Consider the following 25,540-nt stretch of genomic DNA (forward strand, 5'->3'; position numbering starts at 1 on the left):
AAGACAAGGATTAGGGAAAATAGGTTAAAAGACATGAAAATTACCTAAGTGTCCATCGACAGATGAATGGATAAAGAAGATTTGGTACATATACACAACAGAATACTACTCAGCCATTAAGAAGAGTCGAATTTTTTTCCATTTGCATCAGCATGGACAAGTTGGAAGGCATTATGCTAAATGAAATAAGTCAGACAGAAGAAGACAAATACTATATCACTTACATGCAGAATCTAAAAAATACAACAAACTAGTGAATATTACAAAAAAGAAGCAGACTCACCCACAGATTTAGGAAACTAGTGGTTACCAATGGAGGGGCCAGTCTAGAGATGGGGGAGCAGGAGGTACAAACTATTGGGTATAAGGTAGGCTCAAGCGATTTATTGTCCAACATGGGAATACAGCCAGTATTTTGTAAATGGAAAGTAACCTTTAGCATTGTATTATTATGAACTGCTGAGAAGTTTGGAATTCTTTCTGTAGATGCTGGGGAGCCTTTGAAGGCTCTTGAAAAGGGATATGCTTGATGAAGTTATATTTTAAGAAGGTTAATCTGGCAAAAGTGATAACCCAGGTCTTATGTGAATTAAAAAAGGTTCCGAGTTACTGAATTAAAATCAAGGGAGTTTTACTCTGTGTGGAAGGGAATGTTTTTAAATGTTCTCCGTTTTCACTGCAGAGTGCAGCTGCTGGCTGGAGGGAGGAGAGGTTCTTGGCGTCTAAGAGGGTTGGGATGTTGATGCACCTGCAGAGAGAGGAACTGGGTCCTTCTGTACAGAAAGAATCATGGCAGCCAGGAGTGAGCCTGTTCCTCCACTCAGAGCCATCTCACAAGCAGAGAAGGTCACCTACAGGGAGAAAGCAAGGCGGACAAGATCTTCCAGCTCCAATTTCAAAATAAAAGCCAGCCAGGAAAATGGTTACACCCACATATGTCTAGACAGAATTAAGCAGAAAGTAAAGAGAAAAAGGCTCTGTGTCATTTTATATCATAGACTCTTTCAAATTCCTTTCTCACAGTCTATTTCCATTTCTAATTCTACCTGTACAAAATATAATCATGCCTGCTTGTAATTACTTATGCATACATGAATACTAGTAAGTTAAACTTGTTCTTCTGTTTACAAAGACGGAGTGATACAGGGTAGCTTAGGAATTGCTTCTTTTCCCTATGATTTTAAATGTGCAACGAGTTTCTTTCTAAAACACATATTTGCAGATGTCACTTTAAACACTATTTTCTGAGATTATATTTTCCATAGAAAACAGATGTCTGCAATTATCCCTTTTTTGACCTCTGAGACTTATCAAAGTCAAATAGGTAATCATCCAATCAGACGGGCTATCATTATCAGAAGAAAAGTAATTATAATCTGAATATGTTTGAACATGATTATTATAAGCTTTAAACTGTTACACTTTTGATTGGGGCAGAATTGGAAGATATTATCACTTCATAATTCAAATGATGTAACTTCACTTGTTTTTGTCATTTAGAATCTGGAGAGCTAAATTTATTTAACAATATAATTCTTTAAACATGAACAAATTATGCAATAATCTCTTTAAAACCATGAGAATGCTTCTCAAAATCTTGACAGTGAAATTAGCGGAATTTTTTTTTTTTAACTAGAGCAAATCAGAGCTCAGCACTAAGCCCCATCAGAGTGGGAAGCTTGAGGCGGACATGTTCATTTGACAGACATTTTGTGATCTGCTTCATTCTGCTACAAAGACCAGCTACCTTCCTGCTTATCTCTGCAAGCTCACCCATTGCCTGCCCAAAGCAAAAGGAGAGTAAGGCCAAATATACAGAAATGATGAGTGAGAAATAAAAGGGGGGAAGTGGATGAGAAAAAAGTGTCTTTACCAAGAAGATACATAAATAGAAGAATGAATTAGGAGTTCCCTGATGGCTCAGCAGGTTCAGGATCCAGCATTGTCAGTGCTATGGCTCTGATTGCCTCTGTGGTTCGAGTTTGATCCCTGGCCTGGGAGCTTCTGCATGCTTTGGGCATGGCCAAACAACAACAACAAAACAATAAGAGTGAATTATATTCAAAACCAGAACTGAGAATTTTTTCAAGGACATAAAGATTTGAGGGGAAGAAAAGGGGTTGAAAACTTCATGCCTGGTAAATACTGAATAAAACAACATTTCCCATTGAAAAAAATTTTTTGTAAAACCCCGATAACACAGTTCTTCAGTCCAGGTGTTTGTTAGGTGTTTGCTTAATTTGGTGAGAGGTTCTGACTTTTCTCTTCCATCTTTTCCAAGATCTGTTCCTGTCACACTGTGCTTTCAGGTGGGCATGCCCTTCTCCCCAGGGAGGAGGTAGGAAGAGGCGGGGCATTGCTGGGCTGCTGTGGGACCTGAGCTGATAGTGAACTGGTGAACTTATTTCAGCACACAGGGGGAAGCTCCCGTGTGGTGCAGAGGGTTAAGGACTGACTGGACATTGCTGCAGCTGTGGCACAGGGTGAAACTGTGATTTGGGTTCAGTTCTCCACCTGGGAATGTCCACATGCCGAGGGTGTGGCCAAAACCAAAAAAAAAAAAAAAAAGCAAACGGGGCCCTGAGAAGAATTCCTGTAGCTTGGAAATGTTGGTGTTTGTGCTCAGGGAACATGGCTTGGGCTGGGGATAAAAATAGTAGGATAGGGAGTTCCCGTTGTGGCGCAGTGGTTAACGAATCCGACTAAGAACCATGAGGTTGCGGGTTCGGTCCCTGCCCTTGCTCAGTGGGTTAAGGATCCAGTGTTGCCCTGAGCTGTGGTGTAGGTTGCAGACGCGGCTCAGATCCCGCGTTGCTGTGGCTCTGGCGTAGGCTGGCAGCTGTAGCTCCTATTAGATCCCTAGCCTGGGAACCTCCATATGCCACAGGAGCGGCCCAAGAAATGGCAAAAAGAGCAAAAAAATAAAAATAAAAAAAATAGTAGGATAGAGGAGCCCTCATGAGACTGGAAATGTGCCGAACGGTTCTTGTTTCCTAAGGGCGGTGTTTCTTGGAACAGCGCTTTGAAGGGGTGCCATTTAAAGTGCAGTTCAGAGGAGAGAAGATCTGTGGCTCTCTCCCCCAAGACGGCAGAACTCTGGTAAAAGCCAAGTTCGCACTGAGCACCCTTCCACCTCCCTTATTCAAAGTACCCCTTTCTTCTGTTTCTTTTTTTTTTGATAATATGATTTGGCTTTGATTTTATTTTGTAACTGAAGTACAGTGATTTGCAACCTTGTGTTAATTTCTGCTGAATAGCACATTGATTCAATTATACATATACATTCTTTTTTATTTATTTATTTATTTTTTTATTTTTATTTTTTGGCTTTTTGCTATTTCTTTGGGCTGCTCCCGAGACATATGGAGGTTCCCCGGCTAGGGGTCTAATTGGAGCTGTAGCTGCCAGCCTACACCAGAGCCACAGCAATGCGGGATTCGAGCCGCGTCTGCGACCTACACCAGAGCTCACGGCAACGCCGGATCCTTAACCCACTGAGCAAGGGCAGGGACCGAACCCGCAACCTCATGGTTCCTAGTCGGATTCGTTAACCTCTGCACTGCGACGGGAACTCCTACATTCTTTTTTAAAAATATTCTTTTCCATTTTGGTTTATCGTAAGACATTGAATATAGTTCTCTGTGCTCTAAGTAGGACCTCGTGGTTTATCCCCTTTGTGTACAATTCTAATGGTTTCTCCATGTGACTTCTTCCCTTCCCCTGCCTCTACCAAGCCTATGTATTCTAGAAAATTCTACGTTACTAGAAAGACCTAGTAGGTACAGAATGTGGGCCAAGCTGTGGATGTAGCAGTGAGCAGAACAGATAAATATCTCTGCCTTTCTGGAGCTTACTTTCTAGTTAAATTCCTGCTGATAGGAGTTCCTATTGTGGCTCAGCGGTGATGAACCTGACTAGTATCCAGGAGGACTTGGGTTCTATCCCTGGCCTCGATCAGTGTGTTAAAGATCCGGCGTTGCCATGAGCTGTGGTGTAGGTCGCAGAGGCGGTTCAGATCCCACGTTGCTGTGGCTGTGGTGTAGGCCAGCAGCTGCAGTTCCAATTCGACCTCCAGCCTGGGAACCTCCATATGCCTGGGGTACTGCCCTAAAAAGACCAAACAAAACAAAACAAAACAAAGCTTTCTGATTCCAAGTGCTGAAATGTTAACTGATAACACAGGGATTGACAGAGTTATCAAGGGTTTAAGGTAGTGCTTCCGTTATCACCCAGGAATCAGCATCTCTGGGGGTGGGACCCAATGATAGTGTGCATTGTTGACCACCAACTCCCACCCCCCAGTGATTTGGACCCATCTGTGGCGACACAAGGTGAGACTCCCCCCCAGGACAGTGGGAGACTTGTGCCGTCAGCATCTCTGCGGGTGCCTCCTGGGATTTCAGCACATGGACAGGTGCCCATTCATTATACCTTTGCTGGACTTCTCGTGTGGCTCACACCATCACACCTTTGCAAGGCTGGTTTGCACAGAAGCCTCCTCTGCTCTGTCTGGTTCTTCAGAGACTGTGAGTTCCCTGCTTTGCTGCTCCCTCCATGGCAGAGATCATGTTTTATGAACATAGCTAATGATTTATAATTCCTATCACCTCGCACAGTGCCTGGCCCAGCGTGAGCACCTAGAAACATCCACGTGAACCCATGGCTGTCAGTTCCACTTGCCAAAACCTTTGATGCTCTGTTCAGTCCAAGTAGAAGGAACATTCTTTGTCTGTGTTCTCCCTGTTGGTCGCAGATTCCCAGCCTAACTTATTATCTTGCAAGATGTCAAAGTGGAAATTTCCAACTTGATCCTTACTCTGCATTCCATCTTGCCCAGGCATTTAAATTATGGCACTGCTTTTAGATGGGGATATTTTGCTGCTGTTTAGTCCGTCACGCTGAATGTTTTGTACATCCATGCGCTGCTTCTGATGGATTTAGTTTATTAAAGTGGGTGGCATCCAGCTGCAGCTCCCTTTTCTCTTTCCTTCTAATCGACTTTCAAGTAACCAAGGCAGCCTATTAACACTTGGGGTTTTCATCAGACCTGGCACATTACTGCCTTTGAGCCTCGAGACCACATCATTTCCCGTCTTTTCAGAAGATTCTCCCTCCTCCATTCTGCCTGGCCTCATTCTTTCCAACTTTCAAGACCCATCCAGCAAGCATGACTACCCCCTCATCTCTGAGTGGGGCCACCAGTAGTCCAAATGCTATTTTTTTTTCCACAATCCCTTTTGGACCACTTAACTGGTCTTTTCTTCTTCTCCTCTCTTAGTGTCATTATTTTATGTAGAAATTATTCCACATCCTCCTTTGTCAGTTATCCTTTTATATAGTTATAGATGCTCCATATGTGCTGAATTGGCTGGATGACTAGCAGCACAGCACACGGGTCTCAACACGCCTGGAGGGGTGCAGTAGAGCTTAAGGTCCTCCCCTTGGTGGAAATAGAACTGAAGGCAGATTACATCTCTGGCCTTCAGCTTTGCCATCTATAAATAGGTAATTGTGTCTACCTGTAGTAAGCACATCTTTTTATTCTGATGCTTTGACATCTGGGGCCTGGCTAACTCTAGAGAGACTGTCCCTCCCAGGGCTAGCCATTTCTCAGAATTGGCAAAGGACTGGCCTGCCAACACGCTTTTCCTGTGCACACCAACCAATCCAGATCCCGCACTTCCAATCACCTCCTTAATGGGTTCTCCCCTTTATTTGGACCTTGAGTCCCCTGCCCTAACTACCCCAGTGCCAGGCCCCAGGGCCCAGAACCCACTAAAATTATTCAAACCAGCCCATCCTACGCCTGTTTACCCTGCTTTGCCCATTCCTTCCTCCAGAAGCCACAATAAATGTTCTTGCTCACGACTTCCCCTGCTCCTTCTGCCTCCTGACTCACCCCATCCTTCCCCATATGGCCTCCCCTTGGCACTCGGTCTGCTGTTTCTAGGGAAACGTGAATAAAATCGTGGTCCTTTATGACAGACAGTCCGTGTCTGCATGTCTTTCCATACCTGATCAAAACTGATCCTGGCTGTATTTTAAAACACCATCTCAACAGGAGGTGATTTTTAACCCCCAGAAAACATTTAGCAATGTCTGGTGACATCTTTAGTTGTCACAGCCGGGGAAGGAAATGCTACTGGCATCTACTGGGTAGAGACTAGGGCTTCTGCTAAACATCCTACAATGTACAGAACAGTTACCCACAGCAAGAATTATCTCACCCAGAATGTCAATCAGGAAACCTAGGGTTGGAGTTCCCCTGTGAGTCAGGCATGTTCAGTCCTTGGCCTGGAGAATTTCCACATGCTGTGGGTGTGACCAAGAAAAAAAAAAAGAAATAAAGATTCGATGAGGTGACGTAAGGAATGTGCTTGTGGCCCTCAGACAATATAGCATGTGTTAGAATTACCTGTTGGGCTTGTGAAAATACATATTGCTGGGCCCATCCCCAGAGTTTCTTATTCAGTAAGTAACCTGAGGATTTGCATTTCTAACAAATTCCAAGGTGAAACTGACACTGCTTTTTCAGCACCAATTTTGAGAGTCATTAGCCTAATTCACAGCAATCATTCAACAAGTCATATCCCATAATTATTATTTTGTCAGATCCTTTGGGTTAGAGACTGAACCTTACACCTCATATCCCACACAGCACTGGGCTTTGCAGTAGGCACTGCTCAATAAAAGATGCTGACAGCTGTTTAACATTGAAGCATTACAAGTGGTGACCTCTGCTTCTAAGATCCACTTGGGAGTAGATGTAAAGACTCATCTAGTTGGGAGCATCTTCTAGTTAGCTATTGCAGCATAATAAATTACCCCAAAATTGAATGGTTTAAAATAACCATTTTATTGTGTCTCATGATTTTGGGGGTCAGGAATTTGGGCAGGGCTTGGCTGACTGATCTTCTGCTTCATGGGGTCTTTGTTTTCATGGGGCACCCGTTCACATGTCTGGAATCTGGCTGGGATGGCTTGAAGGCTAGCCACCACTGGAACTGTCAACTAGAGCTCCTTTGTGTGGCTTCTCCAAGTGGCTGTCTCAGGGCAAACAGACCCATTACAAGGCAGCATAAGGCTCTAGGAAAGAGTGTTCCAGCTAGCAAGGTGAAAGCTACATGGCCTTTTATGACCCAGCCCCAGAAGCCCCATTTTGTTACTTCTGCTCTACTCTTTGGCTCAAAGCATTTATAGGCACCTCCCTCCATCCTCCCCCCACCCCCGAACTCAAGGGTGGGAGATAAGGACCTCACATTTTAATGGGAGGAGTGTCACAGAACTTGTTGGCTCTGTTGTTAAACTGCCACATCACGCTTGGTGGCTGCTTTGTTTCTAGCCACGGGAGTAGAACAAATAAGTAAATGACCCTCGGACTTTCTAATTTTACTCTGTTATTCTCTGTTCTGAACTTTTGATGTTAAATCCTCTCCCCAAAATATATCATTGCAAGCCAAGCAGCTTCTCCACTCCTGTTATCATCTTATGACTCTGAGTGGGAATACGTGTCCATTTACCTGTCAGAATTGCCTCCTGCAGTAAAACCCACAATGAAAAGCCCTTCCCTGTTGCAGGTTCATTACCCAGCATGAAAAATCACCTCCCCCAAGGACATAATCTCAGACGGTATTTCTCTCTTCCATTGTAGTCTACGGTGCCTGCGACACAGGTATGCAGCTGTCCACCCCCACCCCCCACTCCCATAATGAAGCGTTGGGGTCCTTTTCACCCAATTCAAATGGGATGCTCCTGGTCCTGTGCCCTGAATGGAAGCACAGGAGGTGTGGATGTGCCCCCGCTGGTGTGTCCAGGGCTGTACTCCCTCCAAGATCCTGGCCTCTCTGACCTACGCAGGAGCTCAGTGATGACCTCAGTGGCAGCCAAGGATTATTTTGGTTGCACTACTCTCTGTGATTATCCAAAAGGGAAAACAGAAGTCATTTAAAAATGCAGCTTGTGCTCTTCCAGTACAACAAAGGATCTCCTGGAAATCTCTTAATTTTAAATGGCATTGTAATGTATGCTTTGTTTGGTTTTCATCACTTTTATCAACATTTCTTAGCAGAGACTCAAGTGGCTTGGCTAGGGTGTGAGGGGAAAATCATAAGGATTCATGTGTATTCATTTGCCCTAGTGGGAATTTGATGTGGTAGAAATATTATCGGAATATTAAATTAGAGTCACTGAACATTATTCTCTGTTCTCATTGAAACCAGACACAGGGTATAGACATTATACGGCACCAGGAATGCCAGGACAATTCAGTGACTCATGACCCCCATCCAAGCACCTTGATTATTTCTAAACTGAGTTGACATAAACTCTATCCTGTCTCCAGGGTCCTCGTGCCACGGTTTTAGTGAATTTTTTAACTAGTGCTCTCCTCTGCTTATTCCTCTGTTAAGTTCCTCCCTTCAGTTCCGGAGAGGATGGAGCAGGCAGGCACATGCCCAGCTGTCTTGAAAACCTTGTGCTTTTCAACAAATCTCTCCCGGTAAGGTGTTCCTGGGCTGGTCCTTAGCAGCTCCCCACCTGCGTTAGAGCTGACTGGCTCCCGAGATCAGAGCTAAGTCTTAGTCAGGATCAAACCAGGAAATGAGAGACCACTGGAGCATTTGAAACAGAAGGGCTCGGACGTGGGGACTAATTACACAAAGGATGGAAATGTTCAGAGTCTAGCTGGGGGGCAGTGAGGCATCCAGAGATTGAAAGCAGAAAAACGACACTGCCATGGGTGGAGGTCAGAGGGAAGGGGGTTCTGGAAGTCCAGGACTTTGTCACCCAGGGCAGGCTGGAACCACAGTGGACCTATCCGTTAATAGCGGGAGCCAGGGAGGTTCCACAGCTGCAGTGAAGGAGGGAAAGAATACCTGTTTCTCCCTCCCTGCCCCACCCTCCGTTCACCTGTCAGCACCTCCCATCCTCCAGTCCCAGAAAAGCAAACCGCCAAGGGTCAGACTCTTTGGTTCAGAACAGGGCAAGGGAAAGGGCGAGAGAGACCCAGGGCAAGTAGCCTGGGTGTGTGCTGCAGTAAGCCCGAGAAGCTGTTCTTGCTCAGCCAGGACCTAGCACACAGCTGCCCTCCAGCGTGATGTCAGTGTCAGCTGCTCAAAGGTCTCAGTCAGTGACGTTTATTCTGACCGCACTGATGTAACCTTGTCCATGACAGGCTTTCCCCGAAAGGCTCTACCCTGGTCACATCCCCAGCTTTGGTCAACCCACTCCTTCTGCCTCCCAGCCGGGGCCTCTTCTCTTCCTACCTCTCTGCCTCCTTCTAGCTCACCAGCTCTCACTGCCTCGCCGGCGTCTTTACCAATTTGGCTTTGCCCGTGATCCCTTTTTGTTGGCTGATCCTCAGCACCAGTGGGTATGGTTAGGGTTCGGTATCAGATAATCGTCTTTCTCACCATAGCAATAGTCTCACTTTTTCTCTTTTCCAGGAGAAGGTAGTATTTTGCTCTCATGATGAGTCTAATTCAAGGGGGGAGGAGGTTAAGTGCTTGTGGGATGGGAAAAACTGCTGTGACTAACCTTGAAAATACATTGAGCCCCCAGGAGAGCCTTTATAGATCTTCTCAATCTTAATTACTAGCTTTCCTCAAAGATTTCCTCCCTCCCTCCATCTTTTCCTTCCTTATTTTATTTTATTTTTTTAGAATTCCTAGAGAAAGGAAGACAATCTCTGGGAAAGGTGACATCTCTGCAGGCAACTTAAATCAGATTAAGATTTAATGGCTCCTTATGACTTCCTGATTTTGCCAGACTAGCCTCCAATATCTTCACCCTTAATTTTTTCGAATATATTAATAGAAAGAAACTGAAATCAGAACCTACCCCCAGAAAACTGACTCCATTTGCTAACTTCCCCGTGACTGTCTGGCAACACAGCCGTGTTCTTGGTACGTAGGACATTTTCAACCACAGAGTTTTTCTGCAACTCTTCCTTTTTTCTCTTTGCCCATGCCAGGGGGTAAACAGATCCACTCCCTCCCTTTATGAGAGGATGTACAGTGATCAAGTTGGAGAGGGGGCCTCAGAATTAATTCCACCCTGTCTTCCCAGCTGGGAGGGGGACCCCTGACGGCGGTTCTGGTGGGGAGATGGCTCTTGACCAGGCAGGAGGCACCACATTGAAAGGGGATCTTCCGGTACTGCCTGCCCGCCTTGGTCTTTTCACAGGAAAGGTGGACAGAGAGCCCAGGAAGAGGTTTTTCCAGAGGCATCTCGCACCCATATGCAGAAAAGAAAAGACGGTTTTTCCTCCTGAAATTAAGTATTCTACAGAAACTTGTCAGGTCACTCCATCTTAATCACGGAACTAGAAGCCAAAGTCCTGGAATGCAGGTGCAGGCTAGAGCCCCAAATGCTCTGACCACCAAATTTGCATTTAAATACCTAACTAAGAGAGCACAGAGGCTAGTTTCAACAAAACGAAAAGCCCTGTCTTTGGGTTCTGATTCCCTTATCTCAGGGGCAGTGTCTGAGAACTATAGCGGTTACTATTATGCTGAACCTGGTTCTAAAAACCTGTGGTTTTCGAACCTATGAGAGCTAACAGCTCTATTATAACAAGTGTTTGACAGTGCCCTTTTAATCTCCTGAATGAAATTAATAAAAATAACATCTTTACATGTTTCAGAAAGAAATCACCACAATACCTTAACTGATATAAAAGAAAGACATAGTATTTATAATAAAATAATGGGCATGTTGGAGTTCCTGTCGTTGCACAGTGGAAACGAATCCGACTAGTATCCATGAAGATGTGGGTTCGATCCCTGGCCTTGCTCAGGTTCAATCCGGGCGTTGCTGTAGCTGTGGTGTAGGCTGGCAGCTATTGCTCCAATTCCACCCCCTGGCCTGGGAACCACCATGTGCCGCAGGGGTGGCACTAAGAAGCAAAAAAATAAACAATAAAATAAAATAAAATATTGGCCTGTCAATGTGTAAATGCTCAGTCACTATGCATTGTGACCTAGAAACCACAGTCCAGCCCTGAGGCTTCACCCTGTGGAGGGCCCCAGGAACATAAGACTCACAATGCAGTCCTTGCAGGTGGGTGTTTTGCCGTCCATGATATGATTTTCTGAAATGATGGATGACTCTTAACAATACAGGATACCTTGTTTTACTGCGCTTCACTTTAGTGTGCTTTGTAGATGTTGAGTTTTTTACAAATTGAAGGTTCGTGGCAACTCTGCATCAAGAAAGGCTATTGGTGCCAATTTGTTCATTTTGTATCTCTGTGTCACATTTTGGTAATTCTCACAGTATCTCAAAATTTTTCGTCATCGTTATATTTGTTATGGTGATTTGTGACAGTGATCTTTGATGTTACTATTGTAATTGTTTGGGGGCACCACGAGCCACACACATATAAGACAGGAAACCTAATGCATAATAAGTACTGTGTGTATTCTGACTGCTCCACAAACCAGCCATTCCCCAACTTTTCCTCTCTCCTTGGGCCTCCCTATTCCCTGAGATCCAGCAATATTGAAATTGTCCAATTCGGAGTTCCCGTCATGGCTCAGTGGAAACGAATCTGACTAGCATCCACGAGGACATAGGTTCGATCCCTGGCTTTGCTCAGTGGGTTAGGGAATCCAGCGTTGCTGTGAGCCGTGATGTAGGTTGCAGGTGCAGCTCTGATTCAACCCCTAACCTGGGCACTTCCATATGCTGCAGGTGCCGCCCTAAAGAGACAAAAAAACAAAAAAGAAAAAAAAAGAAATTGTCCAATTATTAACCTACAGTGGCCTCCAAGTGTTCAAACAAAAGGAAGAGTCGCACCTCTCTATATTGAAAGCTAGAAATGATTAAGCTTAGTGAGAAAGGCCATGTTGAAGGCCAAGATAGGCTGGAAAGGTAGGCCTCTTGCACCAAATATTTAGCCAAATGGTAAATGCAAAGGAAGAGTTCTTGAAGGAAACTAAAAGTGCTACTCCAGGAGTTGCCCCGTGGTACAGTGGGTTTAGGATCCACCGTTGTCACTGCTCACTGCCGTGGCTCTGGTTATAGCTGTGGTGGGAGTTCGATTCATGGCCCAGAAACTTCTGCATGCCATGGGCACAGCCAAAAAGAAAAGTGCTACTCCAGTGAACATATGAGTGAGAAGAAAGTAAAACAGCCTTATTGCTAAAATAAACTTTTATAGTGGTCCGTATAGAAGATCAAACCCGCTGCAATATTCCCTTAAGCCAAAACCTAATCCAGAGAAGGGTCCTAACTCTCTTCAATTCTGAAGGATGAGAGTGATGAGGAAGCTGCAGAAGAAAAGTTTGAAGCTAACAGAGGTTGGTTCACAGGTTTAGGGAAAGAGGCTGTCTGCATAACGTGAAGGTACAAGGTGAGGCAGCAAGAGCTCATTGGAAGCTGCAGCCAATTATCCAGAAGATCTGGCTGAGCTAATGAAGATGGTTACAGTAAATGACAGGCTTTCAGTGTAGACAAAAGAGCCTTCTATTGGAAAAAGATGCCATCTAGGACTTTCATAGCTAGAGAGGAGAAGTCGATGCCTGGTTTCAGAGTTTTAAAGGCTGACTCTTTTGTTAGGGGCTAATGAAGATGGTGACTTTTAAGTTAAAGCCAACACTCACTTACCATTTTGAAAATACTAGGGCCTCTAAGAAATATGCCTGTGCTCTACAAACGGAACAGCAAAGCCTGGATGACAGCATATCTGTTTACCGCATGGTGTGCTGAAATTTTAAGCCCATGGTTGAGACCTACCACTCAGAAAAAAAGATTCCTTTCAACATATTGCAGCTCACTGATGGTGTACCTGATCATCCAAGAACTCCGATGGAGAGGCACAAGATGAATGTCACTTTCATGCCTGCTAACACAACATCCATTCGGCAGCCCACGGATCAAGGAGTCATCTCTGCTTTCAAGTCTTATTATTTAAGAAATATGTCTCGTAAGGCTATAGCTGCCGTAGATAGTGGTTCCTCTGAAGAATCTGGGCAAAGTAAATAGAAAATCTTCTGGAAAGGATTCACCATTCTGAATGCCATTGAAAACATTTGTGTTTCATGGGAAGAGGTCAAAATAGCGATATGAACAGGAGTTTAGAAGAAGTTGATTCCAACCCCCATGAATGACTTTGAGGAGTTCAGGACATCAGTGGAGGAAGTAGCTGCAGATGTGGTAGAAAAAGCAAGAGAAGCAGACTTAGAAGTTGAGCCTGCAGATGTCCGAAGTGCTGCAATCTCAAGATAAAATGTTAACAGAGAAGGAGTTGCTCCTTATGGATGGGTGGAAAAAAGTGTTCCTTAAGATGGACTCTGCTCTGGATGGAGATGCTGTGACTATTTAGAATATGAATAACTTAGTTGATAAACGTGTGGCAGGGTTTGAGAGGATTTACTCCAATTTCCTAAGTTCTACTATGAATAAAATGCTGTCAAACCTTGCCTACTATGGAGAAATTGTTTGTGAAAGGAAGAGTCGATAAATGCAGCAAACTTCATCATTGTCTTATTTTAGAAATTGCCACAGCCCCCCCAACCTTCGGCAACCACCACCCTGACCAGTCCAGCAGCCATCAACATCAAGACAAGACCCTCAACCAGAAAAAGATTACGACCTACTGAAGGATGGTTAGCCTTTTTCAGCCTCACAGATTTTTCTCCTCACCTCACGAGCTCTTCCGTTTGGCTCTGTCAGCCCACTGGGGGATAGCCATGATAAGTTGCTCTTACCCCCAGAGATGCTCAGACAAAGGCTGCTCCCCAGATGGGGTGTTGCAGAGAGGATGGGCTTACCTCTCATCTGCGGCAGCTCAGAAAGAGTTTCTGAGAGCAGCTCAAGTAGGCAGAGGGCCCTGCACCTGCCGGCTCTCCATCGGCTCTGTGTTAGCACTTTCTGATTGGCCTCCTTGCAGGTGGGGGGTAGGCTCTGCCAGAGTTAAGCTGTAGAAGACAAGGTTTCATTTTCCTCCCGGGAATTTGATGTCAAGTAAGGAATCATAAGTTGCTAGGTTCTTGAAAATCTACTACACTTGACCTTTGGAGAGCAACGGTTTGAACTGTGCAGGTCCACGTATACATGGATTACATATATATATATATGGTTTTTTCTCTTATGATTTTCTTAATCACATTTTCTTTTTGCTAGCTATTATAGTGTACAATACATATGAGATACAAAATATGGTACTCAACTGTTTATGTTATCAGTAAGACTGCCAGTCAACTGTAAGCTATTAGTAGTTATGTTTGGGGAGAGTCAAGAGTTATATGGGGGAGTTCCTATTGTGACTCAGTGGTAACAAACCTGACTAGTATCCATGAGGATGAGGGGTCGGTCCCTCGCCTTGCTCAGTGGGGTAAGGATCTGGCGTTGCTGTGATCTGCAGTGTGGGTCACAGACGTGGCTTGGATCTGGCGTTACTGTAGCTGTGGCAGCTATAGCTCCGATTTGAAGCCTAGCCCAGGAACTTTCATATACCACAGGTGCGGTCCTAAAAAGAGCAAAAAAAAAAAAAGTTGTATGGAGATTTTTGACAGTGCAGGCATCGGCACCCCTAACCCTCATGTTCAGGGTCAATGGTAGTTACCCTGGCAAGTATCTCCACTAGGACCTCCTCTGTGGACAGCTTTCAGCTGTGTGTTATCGTTTCAAGAGACACATTGCACTGAAACAAATTATGTACATGTTTTTAATATGCATGTGCCTCTAACAGTTACTCTAAGGGATGGGAGTGACCACTGTGGTGTAGTGGAAACAAATCCAACTAGGATCCATGAATGCAGGTTTGATCCCTGGCCTTGCTCAATGGGTGAAGGATCCAGCATTGCCATAAGCTGTGGCATAGGTCGCAGACACGGCTCAGATCCCAAATTGCTGTGGTTGTGGTGTAGGCCCATGACTGCAGCTCCAGTTTGACCCCTAGCCTGGGAATTTCCATATGCCTCTGGTGCAGCCCTAAAAAGCAAACAAACAAAGAAAAACCAAAAAACTAGTTACTCTAAGGAAATTTTCAAGTCAACGCTTTGATGTTTTTCTCTTATGATTACTTCTTCTTCCTCCCTTTTGTCTGCTCCAATGCAAGTAGCCCAAATCATTGAACCCAACACTACATGAGAAATGAGGAGAGAAAAAGACATAAAAAGACAAGGAAAAAGAGAAGGCAAATCACATGAAGACTGTGGGGCAGAGTTTGGGAGAGTATGGTGTTAACCCAAAAGGCTGAAGAGAGGGGGTCTTCAACACCGAGTCATTCGAGACAGTAAACCCAGCCTTCTAAAAAGCATATCCTCTCAATCAAGTCACAGTCAGAATATGTGTTTTCCTCAGTATCAACAACTATAGGTGCCATGAAAAAAAGATCCTGTGCTCTTTCTCTTCTTTCCTTTCTTCTCTCTATCCTTCCTTCCACGTCTTCCTGAATGGAACAAACACAGAGGGATTGCTCTGATACTAAAAGGTCTTTCTCTCACAGGTCTAACAGAGACATTGATCAAAGTACATGGAAATATTTTTAGGCTCATCTCCTAAGAAAAGCAAAGGGAAAAAATAAAATGTATTTTATTAGAGATATCTATCTATCTATCCCTCTCTCTATATATAACTAATATATATATATATTTCACATTATTATGCCCCTCCCACCCCAAATGACTGAATGTTATATTCTTTGAGGTGAGCCTGGTGACTTACATTGTAAACATATAGGAGTTTCCAGGGCACACTAAAATTTCAGGACAGTTGACCTAGAGTGACCGAGAGAACTCATGGGGTCACAGGGAGAGTTGATGCAACTCTGAAGTTCAATTATTCAAAAGAGTCAAGGAATTCTATCTTGGGTTCTTTTAAGCATATGATAGATCTTATTTTGTCTTAGAAGGCTCAGAGCCAAGAAATTGGCTCACAAGATGCTTCCAGGATCTGTAACACTGAGAAAGACACATTCTTTATCATCCCCCCAAATTGAACAAGCATGAAAACAAAACTCTGGACCTATCATTCCATGTTGGTGGTGAAAATGGCTTGACTGGTTTGTTTTCTTTTTCAGTTGCTTTTTCTTCTGCTAATTCAGTCCAGTATTCTTCAGTGACCTCTGAGTGCAAGGTCTGGGCAAGAGACTTGAGAAGAAACTTGGACTATGAATCAACCATCTGTAAGGAACTCACCGCTTAGGACACAAGGGAAGAGATAAGCATACGAAAGTTAGGGAAGGACTCAAAACATGAGAAGAAAGGTCAGTGTTTGTTGAGTATGTGAAATTAATCATGTAAGTAATAACACCTTGGGAAGTTCTGGGAGCAATCATTTCAACCTGGGAGTTCTCTTGAGCCCAATCTCTATGAATGGGGGAGACTTAGAAAAGTAGGAAGGAAAAGGGAAGGGTGTATCTAGGGGTTGGGATAACATGAGCACATTTTAGATGAGAAGAGGTAAAACTGTTTGATGGGGTGGAGGTTTCAGAAAGGTGGGAAATAGATGAGTAGGTTGGAGAGTGGTTTTGCGTGTAGGGGTGGGGGGTTTCTAATGCCATATCAATGGAATTTTGGACATTTTTCAGTAGGGAAATTGGAGGATTGGGGGCCATGCACTTTGGAGAAAGTAGTGTTTTAACAAGGTTAACTAGATGGCAGTTTTGATATTTAAAGAGAAAAGATGTGACGTAGATAGATTAGTTATAACGCTATTGCAATGGGCCAGACCCAAGGTAAGAAGCCTTTAACCAACATTAGCGTATGGTAGGAATGAAAAGAAACAAATGGTTTTGAGAGATTTGTGAAGTAAGAAAAGATGACAGAACTGAGTGACCCATGAGCAGTGGGGCTGCAAAGGAAAGAGAGGAATCAAAACAGGCATCCTTTTTCATTGGACCAGTATTGATCACTGGTCAGCCTTCTGTAGACAGAGATGTTTCCTCTGTGTCTGAGCCTTGCCATGAATTTTTCCGTTGACTTATATTGGCTCCAGTAATAACCGTGTGTGTGTGCATGTCCAGTCATTTCTCTGTTGCATTCTAAAGGAACCATTACCAGTTCCTCTTGTCGAGGGCAAACTGAGAGTCTGGCCAAAACCAGGCCAGTGAATCCGTGATCAGTCATATCTTGGCGTATCTGCCCTTCAGTGAAAGTATGCTGGGTCAGATGTAAGGAAGTAATTAGCAAAAACCCATAGAAGGTGATAGATGGAGAGAGAGAGAGATGAATGGATAGATAGATAGATGGACAGGCAGATGGATACATAGATATTAGATAGAATTGTGATTGGGAGGAAATGGTCAGCCCATATTATGGGCCATCATTTCGAAAAACTGAACCTGAACTCTGGTTTGCACGCTGGGTTTGGTTCCTAAGAGAGGAAAATGCAAGCTATTCTTGGGGGTTACTTAATAGCTCAAAAGAGAAGAGAAAGCAGACCCTGAATCCCTTGAGGGAGAGCTGTGCTCCAACTCACACACCATTAAGAGGGGATCTTCCGCTTCTACAATGAATGAATGTCTGACCCGGTCTGTAAATAAGGAACTTGAAATAATGAGAATAAATGAAAGAGAGGCTTGCATGGCGCCGGCCTTCTTTCAATTCCGGAGAGAGGGGCCAACGCCTCAGTTAAGGACAGCCTGGTTATACGAATTGTGTCTTATCTGGAGAGAGGCAGAACGTGTCCTAACCTAACCCTCAGTCAAAAACGAGATGTTTGATGAAGATGGCGAGGGAGGAGTCTCTTAGACATTTGGAAACAGAAGGTGGCCTTAGGGAGGGCACAGAACCCTGCAGAACATGGTCGATGAGTGTACTCCCGGAAACAGGGACAAGATGAAAGCTCAGTTCAGATGTGAGTAAGGGCTGGGGAGAACTTGCTCATAAACACTGCAGCCAGAAAATGGGGGTGATTTCCATAGCTGGGCCTTCCAGAGCCGTGTGGGCAGACGGAAGAGTCTATGGAGCTGGCAGAGTGCTTGGCAGAGGGTTAGCAAAGCAGCATCTCTGGCAGACTGCCAGGGGCGGGGGGACGTGGCTCGAGCAGGAGGAGCACCAGCTGACCACCTGCGTGAGGAGCAGCAGCAGCCAGCAGTGGGAGGGAGAGGCAGTGCTGTCCCAAGACCCTGTTCCCGCCTGGGATGAGAGTTTTCACCAGCTTGTCACCACTTGGGCCTGGGAAAGTTCCCTGCCCCAGGAGCAGAGGCTGCTCTGTGGAGTTACAGCACCATAGCCAAAGGTACATGGATCCTTCTGGCAACTCTAGGGACCTGCTAAGGCAGAAGGCTCTCATGTGGAAATAGGAGGAAACAGGAGGATGGCAACAGTAAGGATGGCGATGCTGGCAGTCACTGAGTGCTTATGATGTGCCAGGCACTGTGCTAGGCTCTTTACACTTTCTCTTGCTTTAAACCTTCACAACAAGCTAATGAAGCGCTATTATGATCTCCAGATGAGGAGACTGAGGCACAGAGAGGTTTAGTTACTTGTCTCTGTTTACACAGCCCAGCTTCCTCCACACTGCAACGTACCTCAGACAGCGCTCCCTTTATTTGCCTGCAAAGTAAATTCAGAGGAAAAGCAGAGGCACAGATTAAGTGACTATCGCCTAGGCCATAGACCTCTCCCATAAATGTTTACACACACACAGAGGCCTTGAACAATGCTTGCGTGCAGCTAAGTGAAAATCTTTGCTTATCTTCCAGATGACATCCCGATGCAGGCAGAGGGAAAAAATAAATTTGCTGAGCTTCTGATGCAGCCATCGTCCCTGTGCTAGGCAGGAGCATCTCTGTAATGATGAAAAGCACTATAATTTTAACGTTGTTACTGGACTAAGCACAATTTACGCTAGTGATGAAAAAAAAAAGGAAAAGATTTATGAGATGGAAGATAGAAAGATAAACTCCTGTCCCTTAGTGGCTATTAGAAACATTGCCAAAATACCATAAATGTGTGAAGGATGACATGATTATTTTTGCATTTCTGCTGGGCATACACTGCAAGAATTTATAGGGGCAAGAGTCCGAAGTACAGATGGCAGAGCTGGAGGGGAGGGAGAAATCTGGCAGGCCCTTCTGAGGAGGAGGCCACCCTGACCATGCCATGGTCTGAGGAGGATGTAGGACAGGTGGCTTTAGGTGTCGCCTAAGGTGCCACACCTGCCAGCATCCTCTGCATCCCCTGGTCCAGCCACCTGTTCTTAGGGCAGCTTCTGTGGCAATACCCTGTCCCATGTTTCATCAGGATTTGGTGTCAGGTTTGGATCCACCATCAAATGTGGGAGGTGAGAGGGTGGGACCGTCAAGGAGGCACCAAGAAAACCAGCTGGCATTCATCTACCTACCGCATAAACACAAAAGCCCCATGGACAGAAGCTTCCGAAAAGTTAGAGCCACCAACTCGGCCCCAAAGAACCATAGGATGTTTTATAAAAGAGAAGGGGAATGGACCCCAGAATGTGGTTTCACTGAAACCACTTTGAAAGCGTTTCTGCAGCCAGCCAGTCTGGAACAGGTATCCTGAAAGAGACCTCATCAGCAGTCACATCTGAAGGTCCAGCCACAGGAAGTCAGTCTGACAGTCTGCTGAGTCAGGTCTGGAATGCAGGTTATGTAAAGGCCCGGGGTTACATCAGCCAATGGATCCAAAACTCCCCTGACCCAGCAGCTTAACGTCATGGGCAAGGGGTGCCTTTGAGCATTGACCTCTGGAGAAATTTGATAAGCAGGCTTGGCTTTAGTCAGATAGGACAGCAACTACTGGGAAACTAGGGTTCCCAGATTTGTTCATCCTTTGATAACATCGGTCATTTCTTCTTGAGGAGTCAGTCCAGGGCTCGCCACCTGGTGGGCCTCTCAGCAGACTGGGTTAGGTTTCACTCTCCACAAATGGCATATCATCTCAATGGATCCGTATCGGAGCTGCCTTCGTGGCTCAGCAGTTAACAAACCCGACTAGGATCAATGAGGATGCAGGTTCAATACCTGGCATCACTCAGTGGGTTAAGGATCCGGCGTTGCCCTGAGCTGTGGTGTAGGTCGCAGACGCTGGTGTTGCTGTGACTGTGGTATAGGCCAGCAGCTCTAGCTCTGATTCGACCCCTAGCCTGGGAACTTCCATATGCGGTGGATGCAACCCTAAAGAGAAAAAAGAAAAAAAAAAGATTCTTATCTCCCCAGTACAGTCTGCATACCGCTTGAGGTGCCTTAAATAGAGATGCCATGAGAATAGGTGCTGTGTAAATAGTCCTGTGACGTAGGTACTTGTGCAGTTAGCGATGTGGCATCCTTGTGCGTGGAGAAATGAGGGCCATGTGCCAGAGGTACCAGATTGAATTATGGCGACTCCTACATCTGACCAAGAGCCTACTTTAGTTGCTGTATTCCATATTTAAATTTAAGCTGCAAATGAAGAAACAGTTTTTACAACTCTAAATACACTTTCTAGTACAGAGAATGGTGACTAAAGCAAAAGCAAGAATAGCTGCTTGCACCACGATTTGAGAAAACCGACATCCAAAAATTATCGTTTGTATGTGCAAACAACCACATGAGGACAATGGAGAAGCAGTGAGTCACCAGTATTCTAGCATTTACCAGATTCCAACACAATCTGAGGGTTTTTCCAAAGACGAGATCAGATATTCTAAAATTTACAGTAAACATTACCTTTGACGTGTAACCTTCAGTTCCTATCTGAAAAATGGGCTGAATCAAAACTTTACCAAAGAGTTATAGCCCAGCTCCAATGAATGATTTCAGTACTTTCCAAAGTATTGAAATACATGGGAATAATTCTTCACGTCGGAAGAGTACTTGAGGCTTTCAAAGCACTTTCACCTACATCCTCTTATTTGATCACATTTGATTCTTACAGAATCCTTGAGGCTTGGTGTTTATAGGTGTGTGGTGGTCATATTAAAGTATCACTGAACTGGGGGTCTTTTTGGAGAGACAGGATGAATCCCTACCTGGTTGGGGAAAAAAAAAAAAAAAAAACAGATGAAAACCAGGAGATTTTGAGATCCAGACTCCCTGTTAACATGTCACATGGCTGCTGTACAAACCAAAGCTCTTAAAGTACCAAAACTCAGCAGAAAGGTTTAAGAATTGCTTACAATCCAAGTGTGTTTTCTCCTTCTCTCTGCTTTTTAGAAGACAGTTTAAAGAGAGTTAGGGAATGTTCTGGCCTTTTGTTTTGAAACCTCCTAGGCTTGTTGTCTCTTTGTCTGCAGATTGTGAGATTAGTCTCTTTGCTTTAAACAGACCGAGCAACCTTTAAGATAAGCAGGCTTCCATGATGGGTTGACTTATTTTGGATGTGCAAAGGTGTTTACTGAGCTTCTCATGTACGACTTGAAAACTCTGCTGTCTCAGTGTGACACAGCTAAGAGTTGAAAGGGAAGCGCTGTCTGCTGTAGCGTGTTTTGGAAGGCGGCAGAAGAAAAATGTCTGTTCTAGAGCATGATCAGCTAGCGGCATCTCCCCAAGGACTGTTCATGAACCTAAGAGGAAGTCTTATTCAAGTGCCCAAGGGCAAACCACCTTGTCAAGGGACCACTGAGAACAGGTTCCATATAAGATAAGAGCCAGGTTGGCACTGGGGGTGGGCATGGGTGCTCAAGCTCTGTATCCCAGGAAAAGCATTTTCAGCAAAGTTGTGGATAATTGCATAGGTTTTACATATTAACCTATCACAGCAAAATAGCAAAAATCAATGGATTAAAATGACGTTCACTTGCCCCACCCCCCAACCCCCTGCTTCTCTGTACCCTGTACAGAGGGCAGTGGGTAAAAAGGGAATAAAAAGGCTGCCACCATCAAGGAAGCTTCTGCCCACCCCACCCCCATCCTGAGTTATCACCCATTTTGTGCACACAGCTCTCTGTGTGAGGGTTTCTCCAGCCAGAACGGAGGCCACCACGAGGGCAAGCCAGTCAAGACATCAAACAGCAGGTCATAATAGAAACCAGGGCTCCGGATGCCAGGGTCCTGGCTCCATCTCTAATAATTTGTGTGCCTTTGGACAAGGCATTCTTCCTCTTTCATGTGTAAAACAAGGGGGCTGGACTAAGAGTTCTCCAAGGCTCCTAAACAGTTCCTGAAAATTAAGATCCTTTTCGTAAGGAATGTGTAGGGAGGTTGTGAAAGGAAGCATAATTATCTCTGTTAGCTGTAAAAGAACACAGTTTGGAGGTGGTGTGAAAATAATCCACAAGGAATCCTTACGATGGGATGGGAAACTACACAGAAACGTAGAATTGTGTGTGCATAACGTGAGCAGAGGTATATGAGGCAATATAAAACCGGGCTCATGTAAGAAAGACCACAGCTTAAAGCAGAAAAAGTCAGGCTTTTGAACCGAAGCTGCGCCCTATCCTTTTTACAATCTCTCCCCATGATAATGTAGCACCTTGTGCACGCAATTAAATGTCAGCCACAGAAAACATTTCCCTTGGCTTTGTTGTTCCAGAACGGGATTCTTTTGTCTTCAATATAATGGATATGCAGAAACAATGATAGAACAGAGATTTTTTTCTAAAGCGATGACAAACACACTGCTGCTTCCTCCCTCCTTTCTCCGTATCCCCACCCCCCAAAATAAATCATTGTTTAAAAAAAATTCCCATTGTCTATTGTCCACGGAGATCAAGATCTGCCTAGGAACAGCGCTGGCGGGCTCGCAGCAGCCGTGAGCAGCCGGTAGGTGGCGCACGAAGGCAGCGCAGGCGGGGGCGCTGCACAGATCCCGGTGGGAGGGGTCTCGCCGCCCCCACGCCCGCCCGCCGCCGTCTTCCACCCGCTCCTAGCGTGCTAATTGCTGGATACTCTACTGGGACTTCGGTTAGGGGAAAAGAAAGCGGGAATGGGAGGCGGGGAATCTGGTTCCGAATACACAAAAGCCTCCAGGTCCCAGGGGCCCAGGAGCAGGGCGCTCCCTCCATCGCCCACCATCCCTCTGCTCTGCTCCGCCAGGGCTGCGGCCAAAGGAGCAGACAGACGCTGGAGGGTGGGGATAGTGATCTCGGTGCAGAGCCCCACTCCCCGGTGCCTGGCGCCTGCCTAAGCCTGGATGTCTTCCTCCTCAGCTCGCTCATCCCAGGCATCAGAGCCCAAGCCTACCCCAAACGCTGTCCAGCCAGGCGTGGGGCTGCGTTCTGACTGAGGTAATGCCAACGCCAGGGACAAGCCCTGGGGCGGGCCAGGTCCCCAAGCAGCAAGATCTGGTGAGCTTCAAAGCAGGAAGATCCCATGTGTCTGCCTGGGCCTGTCTGGTGCCATCAGCAAGCCTCCTTGCAGGAGTCGGGCAGATCCTACCCCTTACGTTCACCGGCTAGCCATGTCAGGTGACAGTGAAAGGGCCACGCGGTCCTCCGACCCCCAACCTCTGTCCAGTAGAACGTGGTGTTAAGGTTTTTGATGGCTCTAAAATCAGAAGCCTGGGTTGAAACGTGAGCATTGACACCTGGGGTTTTGTGACCTTGGGGATGTTCCCCAAGCTTCCATCTCCCAGGCTATACAAATCGGCAGTAATACTTTTAGGAATGTAGCGAGGATTTTTTAAAAGTGGTACTTAACTTAGTAGGAGACCAGGCTGGAGTAACTGTTGTTATTAACAACCTGACTCCTTGGAGAGGCAGGGGAAAGGGATGCAGTTTGCTGCCCTTGAGACAGATCTCGCATCACTGTTGCCTAGACTGAGAAGGGGGCCAAGAGGAGAGCCCAGAACATCCTCAGACTGGTCACTCCCAACAGAAGATCCCAGCCATCCTTCTGCAGCCCGCGGCCACCATCCCTCTTCCGGCCCCTGAGGCTGGGCTGGGCTGTGTTAGGCCCTTCTCCTCTCCTTCCTCTCCCTTGCATATACATGTTTTCCCCTCTCCATTGGAAAGTTCTGAGACAGTGTATAAACATGGGCTTTGGAGTCAGACGCGCCCAGGTTGGAATTCTGACTCCCCATGTGCTAGCTGGGAAGTTTGGGGATATGCTATTTCATTTCCCTGGGCTGCAGTTTGCTGCTCTATAAAATGGTGGTCATGAGACCTATCTAAACCTTCCTATAAAGATGAAAGGAGCTAATGTATATAAACAGCCCAGCATGTAATAGCTGTTCAGTAAATTTTTAAGTTTACCATTGGAATTGGGTTAGATTATTTTGCAGAACATAATGAATGATCACTGGAACTTATAGAGATACCCAACAAGTTGAACCCACAAATGACTAATAATTAGCTCTTCTACTCCCTAGTCAGCAAACTTTATTTCCCTCCCAGAAAAGAGCAGAAATCAATCCAGTGAGGGCACATTCTCCCCAGAGCCACACAGGTATAACTAAGGCGCTTAACTAGGCTTATTAATGCTTTGGGGCTACCAGCTGCCCATTTTAGAGCAATACTCCATCTGGAAGGTTCTCTAGGGGTGGGCCTTGCTTTAAAGTTGCATTCGAAGCCATGGTGTGTACCTGGATGGTCAGTGACTCGCAGTATTTGTCGCATGTGTGGTGCTACCCCAAGCAGAGGTGTGGTAGGCAGGGCATGACACTGAGCCACTCCTACCTGAGGCAGGCAGGTCAGGAACTGTTGATGCTTCTCTAAAAGGACACTTGGGCATTTCAATGTGCATCAGATTTGTGTAACTTTTGGGAGAAGCTCAGGTATTGGGAAGACCTTCCCAGGAGCACAGTAGGCAGCCTTGGTAGCCAACCTCCACGGTGGCCCCCCAGGACTCTTGCCTCCTGATATTCATGCCCTAGTGTCGTCCCCTCCCTGTTAAGCAGGGCTGGCCTGTGCAACCAAGGGTATATTGCAAAATCAGTGTGTGACCTACAAGACCGGCACATAGAAGACATTGTGACTTTCATTTTGCTCTCTCCTGTATCACTTACTGTGGGGAAGCTGGCCACCAATGCCAAGAGAGCACTTAAGTGGCTATTCAGAGTGGTCTGTGCATCAAGGAGCTGAGACCTTCTGCCATCAGCTGGCACCAGCCTCCCAGCCCTGTGAGCAAATCCTCTTGGATGAACTGGGTTCCCTGGCCCCAATCAAGCCTTCAGATGACTGTAGTCCTGGCCGATATCTTGACCTCATGAGAGACCCTGAACCAAAAACACACCCTTAAGCCACTCCTGAATTCCTGATTCGTAGAAAACTCTGAGATAAAAAGCATGTAAGCCTGGAGTTCCCATTGTGGTACAGCGGAAACGAATTCAACTAAGAACCATGAGGTTGCGGGTTCGATCCCTGGCCTCGCCCCTCGCTCAGTTGGTTAAGGATCCGGCATTGCCCTGAGCTGTGGTGTAGGTCACAGACACGGCTCGGATCTGGCCTTGCTGTAGCTGTGGTGCAGGCTGGCAGCTATAGCTCTGATTCGACCCCTAGCCTGGGAACCTTCATATGCCACTGGTGCAGCCCTAAAAAGACAAAAGACAAAAAGCACGTAGGCCTGTCTTAGGTGTATAGATGGCTAGCAATGCTCAAAAGAGCCAGGGGGCTTCCACTGGCCCAAGTGGGCCTAGTAGTGACAGTCCTATCCATTCACCTGATCAGCTCTGCTGGATCCATTTACATGCCCGGGGACGAAAAGACCCCTTCT

General features: G+C 45.7%; 1 long non-coding RNA gene across 3 annotated transcripts in view; it reads left to right on the forward strand.

The window, feature by feature from the left end:
- Window positions 1–25,540, forward strand: part of LOC110262151 — a 135,915-nt gene that overhangs the window by 86,712 nt on the left and 23,663 nt on the right. For 2 of the 3 annotated variants that reach the window (XR_002346765.1, XR_002346766.1), the window contains exon 3: window positions 16,025–16,210. This is a non-coding gene — a long non-coding RNA (uncharacterized LOC110262151). Of the gene's footprint in view, window positions 1–16,024; window positions 19,946–25,540 lie in introns of those variants that run through there. The other variant, XR_002346764.1, reaches the window with a different exon arrangement.

This window comes from Sus scrofa, chromosome 8, assembly GCF_000003025.6.
Source record: "Sus scrofa isolate TJ Tabasco breed Duroc chromosome 8, Sscrofa11.1, whole genome shotgun sequence".
NCBI classification, from domain to species: domain Eukaryota; kingdom Metazoa; phylum Chordata; class Mammalia; order Artiodactyla; family Suidae; genus Sus; species Sus scrofa.